This window comes from Nomascus leucogenys, chromosome 21 (assembly GCF_006542625.1).
Source record: "Nomascus leucogenys isolate Asia chromosome 21, Asia_NLE_v1, whole genome shotgun sequence".
In the NCBI taxonomy this organism is placed as follows: domain Eukaryota; kingdom Metazoa; phylum Chordata; class Mammalia; order Primates; family Hylobatidae; genus Nomascus; species Nomascus leucogenys.
The window spans coordinates 44,051,785-44,063,170 of NC_044401.1; positions in this window are offsets into that span (position 1 = coordinate 44,051,785).

Genomic DNA, 11,386 nt, shown 5'->3' on the forward strand with positions numbered 1-11,386 from the left:
CGACTGGGAGGTGCGGGCGCCAGCCAGCATTATTTTCTTACGAGGGGTGGGGAGGTGGGATGGGAGGTGGAGAGGACGGGGGAGGGGGCGGCGGGCGGAGCAACAGCTCCGGAGCCCCGGGGGGGAGGGTCCTGGAGCCCGGGGGGATCGTCGCCCGCATCCCCCACCTCCCGCGGCGAGAGTGGATGCGTGGCCCCGGCGAAAGCCGAGCAGAGCCTTCGGCGCGTCCGCGCAGGGGGCGGGGTCCGGGTCCGGGACCGGCTCCTGCGGTGCGGCCCTTCCCCTCTCGCCTCTCCCTTTCCCGCAAACGGAGCGGGGCCGGCCGGGACCTGCCGGCCCGGAGAGCTGTCGCGCCCGCTTCGCAAGCCCCGAGCTCCTCGCCGCCGGCTGCGGGCCCACTGCGGCCGGCGCGGAACGACTAGGCGGAGGACGGAATCCGGCGCAGCGCTGCCGCGGTTCTGCCCCAACGCAGGCAGGATTCTCCCGGGGAGTAAGGCATCCAGAGATCCAGGGCCGGGGCTCAGAAGCAGCCGGCCCAGAGGGGCCCGCTTGAGAGTCGCGGCGCCCGCGAGGCGCTCCGGGGGGGCCCGCGGGAGCCCGGCTCAGGGCGCGCCATGCACGCTTCGGGCCCTGCGCCGCTCCGGCCGCTCGCGCCGCTCCTCCCTTCTCGCCCGCTCGCCGCCGCCGGAGAGCCCTCCGCATCCCCTCCTCCCGCTGCCTCCCCGCCCCCCGCGCCGCCCGGGCCTCGGCTCACAGCCGCGCGAGGCCGCCTCCGCCCCCGGCCTGGCCGTGGCCCCAGCCTCGGCACCCCGCGGGCATCCTCAGGCCTGGCCGCGGGCACCCCAGCTCCCCTTCCTCACCTAAAATTCTCGCTGCGCCCCTCCCTCCCTGGGACTAGGAGCCGCATCCAGCCTGCGGTCCCGTCACCAGACCTGGGTGGAGCGCGGTCTTCCCCCGCCCCCGGCCGGGGCTCCAGCGCCCCCAGTCCTAGCTCCCCTCTTTTGTATCCCCCTTTAATCCCCCTCCCCCCATTTAACCCAACTTCAGCCCCGGCGCTGCGCCCCCCTTCCCTGGTCCGGCTCGATTGGCCGCTTCCGGAGCTGTCAGACTTCAGTCCGGCGCTCTTATTGGGCGATTCTCTGGCCCGGCGGCTGTGCCAAAGGAGGGCGCACCGGGCGGGGGGCGCCTGGGCAGCGAGTGCCTCCAGGAGAAGAAGAACAGAGTCCCTGGAGGGGTCGCAGGGGCCGGAGAGCCAGACCCGGAAATGGACGGGGGAGATGTAGGAACAGGACTTCTGAGACGCAGGAAGACAGTGATGGAAAAGATGGTGATGCAGTGGGTGAGGCCGATGCAGCCAGGGCGGGGCGGACAGGGAGGCTTTGGTGGGTAGTTACCAGGAGAAAGCCCCACCGTCAACACTGGAAACACCTGGCTTTTATAAAGCGCTCTTTGCCTGTTCATAAAGTCTCATAAGTCTCACTTGGTTCCCGTCAGTAATCCTAGGATGAGACAGAGGACAGAGACCGTGTAGCTATTCCCAGCTTATAGATGCAGAAACTGAGGCTCCGGGAGCTTATTCAACTTGCCATAGGTCACACAGGTCTCCTAACTTGGCACCCAAAGGTCGTTCGTCAGCGCCAGATTGCCTCCCTAACCTAACAAGGTGTTAGCAGGAAGGATAGGCACCTGAGCAAGCTGGCGTGCCCGCTGAGGGGGAAGCAGGGGAAGGGGAAAATGGCTAGATACACAGCACCAGCCCCAAGAGGCAGGAATGGAGAGAAGGATTCGACTGCCAGGCAAAAAGGACCTAGGCCTGTATAATCTTGTGTCTACCCAATTCCCTTTGCCCCCAAGCTGTCCTGCTGGAGTTCTGACAGTCTAAACCCTGGAGAGGTGGGAGACCACACCCCTACCCAGCCTGTGGGTAAACAGCTTTTACTTTCCCCTTCTTCATCCTCCAACTCTCTCCCCAGAGCTTCTGACAGGGAGCCTAGAGGTCTAAGTGAGCTTCCTTCTTTGTCTCTCTGCTGGTCATCTCTGCAGACTGGAAGATAAACCTTGCCAGAGTTACAAATTGGGAGGAGAAAAATTCCAAGAGGTCAGAATGAACTAACCCTTGAGTAATCCAGCCTTTGAGTATTCCACTATTAGCCAAGTTGTAAAAAAAAAAAAAAAAAAAAAAAAAAAAAAAAAAAAAAAAAAAAACACACACACACACATGAATTTAGTCAATAAAAATTCTAGAGAACCCTCAATGTACAAAGCACTGTGCTAGTTGCTACCAGGATGGAGAGATGACCAAACTCTAGACCAGGAACAAGTCGAACAAGTCAGGGATGGAGAAGAGCTAGCCACTATCTCTAAGTCAGAGCAAAGTTCTGGGTTCAATAGAAGTCCAAACAGCACCTCGGGCATTCAGAGAGAGGGGGTGTCACTTCCCACTGTGAGGGCCAAACAAGGGCCTGGAGGTCAAACCTGGGTCTAGCAGGGAAGGATGTCTAAGAAAGGGAGGATGGACTAATATTTACTAAGCAACTATTGTATGTCTGTAAACATTTTATTGTCAGATAACTATTCTGAGGAAGGTCATCCCCACTATAAAGATGAGAAAACAGATTTAGGGAATCAAAAAGTTTGTCCAGCCGTGCATGATGGCTCATGCCTGTAACCCCAGCACTTTGGGAGGCCAAGGCGGGCAGATCATCTGAGGTCTGGAGCTCATGACCAGCCTGGCCAACATGTTGAAACCCGTCTCTACTAAAAATACAAAAATTAGCTGGGCGTGGTGGTGCGAGCCTGTAATCCTACTCTGGAGGCTGAGGCAGGAGAATCACTTGAATCCGGGAGGTGGAGGTTGCAGTGAGCCGAGATTGTGCCATTGCACTCCAGCCTGGGTGACAGAATGAGACTCTGTCTCAAAAAAAAAAAAAAAAAAAAGGCCCGGCATGGTGGCTCATGCCTGTAATCCTAGCATTCTGGGAGGCCAAGGCAGGCGGATCACAAGGTCAAGAGATCGAGACCATCCTGGCCAACATGGTGAAACCTTGTCTCTAGTAAAAATACAAAAATTAGCTAGGTGTGGTGGTGCATGCCTGTAGTCCCAGCTACTTGGGAGGCTGAGGCAGGAGAATTGCTTGAACCCAGAAGGTGGAAGTTGCAGTGAAACAAGGTCACACCACTGCACTCCAGCCTGGCAACACAGCGAGACTCTGTCTCAAAAAAAAAAAAAAAAAAAAATTTATATATATATATATATAAAAGTTTGCCCGAAGCTCATAGTTGTAGCAGTCTGCTCGTTGTATTCTACCATGCAGCAATGTAGCAGATATGACATGGGTGGCCCCCTCAAGACACACAGACAGGGGCCACGTGGCCAGAGGTATCAAGGCTGTTGAGCAAGGTTCCATCCTTGATCCTCTCATCTTCTCATTCCCAGAGCTATCCCTAAGTCATTCCTCTTAATTTTATTCAATTTTTTAAAATAATCATCTTACAACAAAGCCATGTATGATTGATGTGGGGAAAAAAATTAAAAAGAAAGAAAACACACTCATAATCATATCACCAAAGAACCAGTACTGGCCGGGCTCAGTGGCTCACACCTATAATCCCAGTACTTTGGGAGGCCGAGGAGGGCGGATCCTGAGATCAGGAGTTCGAGACCAGCCTGGTCAACATGGTGAAACTCCATCCCTACTAGAAATACAAAAATTAGCCAGGTGTGGTGGTGGGCACCTGTAATCCCAGCTACTCGGGAGGCTGAGGCAGGAGAATCGCTTGAACCCGGGAGGTGGAGGTTGCAGTGAGCCAAGACTGCACCATTGCACTCCAGCCTGGGTGAAAGAGCAAGACTCCATCTCAAAAAAAAAAAGTATTAATATCTTGATTTTTTTCTTAAACAATAACTGGATCTTTTACTCTACAATTAGTTTTAGAGTCTACCATTTTCTACTTAGCAAAATATTGTGGATTTTTTTTCATGTCAGTAAGCATTCATCTACAATATCCATTTTACTGTCCAAATTGCATGGGTATAGTATACTTTATTTAACCAATCCCCTACTGTTAGGCATTTTTCACTGTCATAGCAGTTTATAAATAAAAGTTTCCATTCCTTTACTGTTATAAACAGTGAGCATTTCTGTAGATAAATTTTCACACAAGCTGGGCACAGTGGCTCACATTGGTAATCTCAGCTACTCAGGAGGCTGAGGTGAGAGGATCTCTTGAGCCCAGGAGTTCAAGGCCAGCCTAGGCAACACAGAGAGAATGCTGTCTCAAAAATAAATAAATGAATAAAAATTTACACATATCCTTAAGAGAAATTCCTACAAATAGAATTGCTGGGCCCAAGGATAAGCATGTTTTTTTCTCTTAAGATATTTCTGAAATCTGTATCTTCAGCCCTTGCCTCCCTTCCCAGTTGCAAGCTTCCCTCTGGCTACTGGAGAGCTCCCCATCTATGCTCCTTGGGACTCACCAGGTCCCAAATTCACTGTTTCCGAAAATAAGGTCATCTCCCAAGTAGCTTGCTCCTCACTCCCTTTTCCTGCTGCTGGTGGAATTACCTTCGCCCAAACTCCCTGATCTTAAGAGTGGTAGTCTCTCCTCTGCCCTTGTCTTTTCACATCTGTCTCTTCTTCCACATTCTCTTACCACAACCTTCATCTCGATCATCCCCTTCCTTGCGTGGATAATTGCCAACTCTCCCTCCTTGCCCTCAAATCTGTTCTCCGCCTTGTCCTCATTTGATCTCACTCCCACTGAAACCATGTCCAAAAAACAGCCTGTTCCTACCTGCCAGCTTTCACTGTGAGTTCACCACCTTCCTGTCACCCAGCCCCCATGAACTGCTCTTGTACCTCTGCAGAGTTAACCCTTTTTCCTGCACAAATCAAACTCAGCACCTGAGGGAAGCCCTCCCTAATACCCCTCCCCTCCCTCCACCCCTCCCCCATGCCAATAGGTACTCCCTCCTCCTCCTCTGCCCCCAGCACACCTTGCTTATATCTATTATAGCACCTGTCACATTGTATTATCTTGACTTGTTTACAGAACGGTCTCCACAGTCTGCTGAATGCCTTGAGGGTAGAGTTGGGATCTTATTCCATGCCCAGTGTTTAGCCTGGTGCCTGGCACATAGGAGGTGCCCAATGGTTGGTGGATAAACACATGGTACATCTGGGGAATGGTAAGCAGGATGGAGTCTCAGGTATATATAGGGGAGGAGGACTTTCAATAGTGGGTGAAGATGGACAGGTGAGTTGAACTCTGGAACATAGTGCAGAGGAGGTTGGGCTTCAGTTTAAAAACAAGAGCCCCCAAATTTAGCGACAGAAGTGTCCTGGTTCATTCTGTTTTAAGAGGCAAACTGGCGATAATGTTACTACATTCAAGAAACAAGATCCCTGTATCCCAGCACCTGGGAGGCCAGCGCAGGAGGATCGCTTGAGGCCAGGAATTCAAGACCAGCCTCGGCACCATAGCTGATATTAGTGAGACCCCATCCCTACAAAAAAAATTTAAAAATTAGCCGCATGGGGTGGTGTGCCCCTGTAAAACCAGCTACTCAGAAAGCTGAGTTGGAGGACTGCTGGAGCCCAGAAGTTCAAGGCTACAGCGAGCCATGATCATGCCACTTCACTTCAGCCTGGGTGACAAAGTGGGACCCTGTCACTGGAGAGAAAAAAAAAAAAAAGCAAGATCCAAGAGTGTGGGAGACCAGTCAGGAAGCTATTGCAGAACAGAAGTAGATTGGGCCAAAAGTGACCTGGTGATGGGAATGATGCCATTGGCTGGAAGAGGCCCGTGGAGGGCTGAGAAAGAAACCCCGTGGGGCCAAACCCTGGGTAAAGGAGGAGTCTTCACAGTCAGAAGAAATCAAGAAAAGCTGAGGATCACAGGAATGAAAGGCAGAGGTTTTCAAGACAAACTCCAAGATGTGCACCTGGTATCAAAATGAAAGGATCAGGCCAGCACAGCAGCTCACACCTTTAATTTAAGCACTTTGTGATGCTGAGGCGGGTGGATCACTTGAGCCCAAGAGTTCCAGACCAGCCTGGGCAACATGACAAGACCCTATCTCTCCAAACAAACAAAAAAAAATACAAAAATACACAAATTAGCCAGACATGGTGGCACATGCCTGTGGTACCAGCTACTCAGGAGGCTAAGGTGGGAGGATACCTTGGGCCCGTGAGTTCTAGGCTGTGGTAAGCTGTGATCACACCACTGCACTCCAGCCTGGGCAACAGAGGCAAATCCCATTAAAAAAAAAAAAAAAAAGAAGGATATTGTCATCAGAGAGAATGCCAACCTAAGCACCATCTCTGGTCTCTCTCTTAAGTGAATGCTTAGTTTGCTAGAGGTATGGGGACGACAGACCCCAGAGCACAGCAGGCCCTTTGGGAGACCTGTAGATACACCTCTGTCCCCCTCCAGCCATCTTCCCCCTCGTGCCTCAGTTACCCTTCAGGACTTAATTCTTCACTCCCACAGGCTGCTTTTTATAAGAATATTTCTATTTCAGAAATTAGAATATTCACATATTAATATTTTAGAATAATCAGAAATACTTTTAGAAGTGGGTAGCAATAATACTCCCCTACCTAAAAATAACTCCCCCACACACTGCTTAGAACTCCACTATTAGATAGTCATGCTTTGGGATAACACTCATTTGCTAAATTGATTCAAAATCAATGCAGAAAATTGAGAGACAGAAAGATTAGTGCTTGCCTAGGCCTGGGGAAGGAGAAGAACGGGAAGTGACAGCTAACGGGTATAAGATTTATTTGGGGGGTAATGAAAATGTTCTAAGATTAGTTATAGTGATGATTGTACAACTCCGTAAATATAGTTGAACCTTGAACAACACGTGTTTGAACTGCGGAGGTGCACTTATACCTGGATTTTCTTCTGCCCCTGCACTCCTGAGACAGCAAGACCAATTCCTCCTCCTCAGCCTACTGAAGATGAGGATGAAGACCTTTATGATGATACACTTCCACTTAATGAGTAGTAAATAAATTTTTTCTCTTCCTTATGATTTTCTTTCTTTCTTTTTTTCAGACGGAGTCTTGCTCTGTTGCCCAGGCTGGAGTGCAGTGGCGATCTCATCTCATTGCAACCTCTGCCTCCTGGGTACAAGCAATTCTCGTGCCTCGGCCTTCTGAGTAGCTGGGAGTACAGATGTGCACCACCGTGCCCAGCTAATTTTTGTATTTTTAGTAGAGACAGAGTTTCACCATGTTAGCCAGGTCTTAAACTCCTGACCTCAAATGATCCACCCGTCTCAGCCTCCCAAAGTGCTGGGATTACAGGCATGAGCCACTGCGCCCAGCCCCCTTAACATTTTTTTTCTTCTAGCTTACTTTATTGTAAGAACACAGTATATAATACATATAACATATAAAATACGTGTTAATTGATGTGCATGTTATCTGTAGGGCTTCCAGTCAACTGTAGGCTATTGGTTAAATTTTGGGAGAGTCAAAAGTTTATATGTGGATTTTTACTGTGCAGGCACTGGTGCCCCTAACCCTAACCCCTGCATTGTTCAAGGGTCAACTGTATACTAAAAAGCACTGAACTGCACACCTTAACCTGGTGAGTGTTATGGTATGTAAGTTATATCCCAATAAGATGGTTGGAAAAATGAATGCAGATACCCCTGGGAGGTTCAGAGATTTGCGGCAGGACATCAGTCTTTGACAAGTCAGGGTAATGAGTTTTTGTTTTGTTTTGTTTTGTTTTGTTTTGTTTTGTTTTGTTTTGTTTTGTTTTGTTTTTGAGATGGAGTTTCACTCTTGTTGCCCAGGCTGGAGTACAATGGTGCAATCTCGGCTCACCACAACCTCCACCTCCTGGGTTCAAGCAATTCTCCTGCCTCAGCCTCCCGAGTAGCTGGAATTACAGGCATGTGCCACCACGTCCGGCTAATTTTGTATTTTTAGTAGAGATGGGGTTTCTCCATGTTGGTCAGGCTGGTCTCACACTCCCGACCTCAGGTGAGCCACCCGCCTTGGCCTGCCAAAGTGCTGGGATTACAGGTGTAAGCCACCACGCCCAGCCTCAGTGTAATGAATTTAATCAGCCTCTGCTACTGCTTGGCCAAGGTTGTGGGAACTAGGAGAATGAATGCTTGCTATTTAGGAATAGGAATGAGTTAGGAAGGAGAGAAGAACCCTTGGGACCAGAGAGCATTTCCTGGGTCAAATGAAACCATAGAATGGGAGACACTGAGTAGAAGAGGGGCTGAGGGCCTGAGTGCCTGGGAGCTAGAAGGAGGAGGGCAAAAACGAAAGCCAGTTAGGAACTAGGGGTCAAAAATGAACTTTGCCCCCTGCACAGTTTTGTCCAGGAGAGCCCTGCACTATGAGTTATTCAAAAGAAGTTAAGAAACTCTATGAACCCAAGGCTCTCTTGAGACTGAAAAGGATCTTAAAGATCATCTCATTCTGACAATCAGGTAGAAATGACTCTACAAAGTGTGTCCAACCTCTCCTAGATGTTTACATTTTGAGAGCAAGCCCCATGCTCCAAACTAGAGAGATGACTTACCTTTTCCCTAAGTCAGACAATAGTTAACAGGATGGCGCACTGGGCATCTTGCGGGCTGGTCATCTATCAGGCGGTGGGGCCCAGCATCTTAGCCATCAGGTACAAATGACTGAGTCCCTGGGAGTCATCCTCCACTGCAGCTGGGACCCCACCATGAGCTCTGAACGTCAACCCTCTTACTCTTGACCTTTGGCTTGGAAATCAAGGATGATACGTTTGTAATTAGCCATCTGGGGAACTGGACCCTAGATTTTTCCAGACCCCATCCTTATGTCTAAACCTCTGGGCCTCAGGGAACAGGAAATATTCAAAGAGCTCAGATTGGAGCTGAGGTGGAAATGGCTGATAATAGCATGATCTGCCACTCTCCCAGGTGTTGACATTTGCATTTTAATGGAGGCGGTTAAGGCCTCCAGTGCAAAGAGTGACTAATATGTTATTTCAATTGCTCCTGGAGGTAGGTGGGAGACCCTTTGTGGCCCAGGGCCTTTTGATGTCCCTCTAGTCACATCACAAGGACTGCACCTGTTTGGTAGCTGCCAACCCTTTGGACTCTGATGCCCACATTCTACATTTGATCTTTGTTCCTGTTCTTGATTTTACTTTCCTTCTTGCACTTTTCCTGAATCCTTTTTTACTGAAAGTCTGGGAACATCCCTGTGAGTCATTTATTCTTTCAACATACATAAACTGATTACCCATTTGAAGCAGAAAACTATGCTGGGCACAGCTGAGTGGGGTGAGTAGGGGGCGCCTGCGAGGTATGTCAGCAAGATCCAACCCCAGGAAGTCAGAGGTGAGGAATTCACAGAAAGAGCTAGAGAACAGACAGCACAGCAGCAGCAGAGATGGGCCGTGCAACTTTTGCCAAGTGCTTCTCGAACACTCCAGACAAGAGGGAGTGAATTCATAGGAGAAAAATAATCCATAGGTTGGAATGAGCAAGAAGTCTTTGGGGAGGCTGGGCGTGGTGGCTCCTGCTTGTAATCCCAGCACTTGGAGAGGCCAAGGTAGGCAGTTCGCTTGAGTCCAGATGTTCAAGACCAGCCTAGCGAACATGGCAAAACCCCGTCTCTACAAAAAATACAAAAATTAGCCAGGCATGGTGGTGAGTGCCTATAGTCCCAGCTATTCAGGGGGTACTGAGGCAGGAGGATCGCTTGAACCTAGGAGGCAGAGGTTGCAGTGAGCCGAGATGGCACAACTGCACTCCAGCCTGGGTGACAGAGTGAGACTCCATCTCAAAAAAAAAAAAAAAAATTAGCCGGGTGTGGTGGTGCACACCTGTTGTCCCAGCTACTTAGGAGACTGAGGTGGGAGGATCACCTGAGCCTGAGAAGGTCAAGGCTGCAGTGAGCTACAATCATACCCCTGCACTCCAGCCTTGGGCAACAGAGTGAAATCATGTCTCAGAAAAAGGAAGGAAGGGAGGGAGGGAGGAAGGAAGGAAGGGAGGGAGGGAGGAAAGAAGGAAGGAAGGAAGGAAGGAAGGAAGGAAGGAAGGAAGGAAGGTCAGTCTTCAGGGAATGGAGGTGGTTGGGGTGAGAAGGGGTCTTAAAGTATGTATAGGAGTTGGATATATGAGACTGGGTTGAAAATATCCCACTAGTCACAAAAAAGCACATACTATATGATCTTGTTTATGTGAAATGTCTGAAAGAGGCAAATCTATTGAAAGTATATCAGTGATTACCTGTATCTAGAGCCTGGGGGAGGGAAATGGGGAGTCATTGCTAATGAGTACAACAGGGTGGCGAAAAGAGTTCTAGGATTATGGTGATGCAGTAAGAGCTTCCATGACTCTGTAAATGTACTAAAAATGAATTCCACACTTGAAACTTATGGTATGTAAATTATATCGCAATAAAGCTTTTTAAAAAAAAATTGAGGGAAAAAAATTGTGTCAAAGAAAAGCAATACTTCAGTAACCCTGCTTCATAAGTATGGAAGGAATATCCTAGTTTTAAGTCCCTCGTCTTTTTTACCATTAAAGTGGGCCTACCTGACTTGTCATGAGGAACAGAACAATAATGTGATGGTCCTTTTCAAATTATTCACCCTTACATAAAATGGGAGGCATTCTTAATAATAGCAAATTAATAAGTTTGCTCTTAATAAATCAGGTGTTCATTTATGAGGTTAGCATGGAATGAAATACATCCCCAGGTCTCAAGCTCTTGCATACATTTATGGATGGCTGTGATAAATATTTTTATGTCTGTGCCGTATGTGTACCAACTCCTCTAGTAGTCTGGGAGATCTGCTCTTTCATCTCTTCTGTGTTCAAAGCAGGGCCCCCAGGGCCATGCAGATGAGGGCTCCATTCTCAAAGACGTTCCCTCTTTCAGGATTCTGACAAACTACAGCCTGCCTGCCCCGCACACTGGAGAGCTGCGTCCTCCTGCAGGCGTGGGTGGTGATTAGAGTGGCCTGGGGGAGCTTGAGTGGTGCCGAGCGTTGTTTCTCCCTCAGTGGCCGCTCTGGCCTTGGAGTGGTCCTGCCCAGTCTCTGTATGGCTAACTCTGAATCTGTGATTGAGGATGGCAAACCAGGCTGTGTTAGAGATCGTGCTGGGGCTGGCTGACCTTCCCCAAACCCGGATAATCTCTCTCCTTGGCAACAGGCTGGGGCACCGGGGGACAGTGACAGATTGTGAAATCCTGTGGCTGGGCTTTCTAGAATTTACTTAAAAAGAGAAAACGGTAACAATACCTTGCATTTGTGTCATGCTTTTGGAAACAAAGCAAGCAAGCAGTCTTTAAAAACTGCTCAAGGAGAAAACAGCTTTAGAACTGTCTGGTAGAGAGCAAACCAGGTGGGTAAG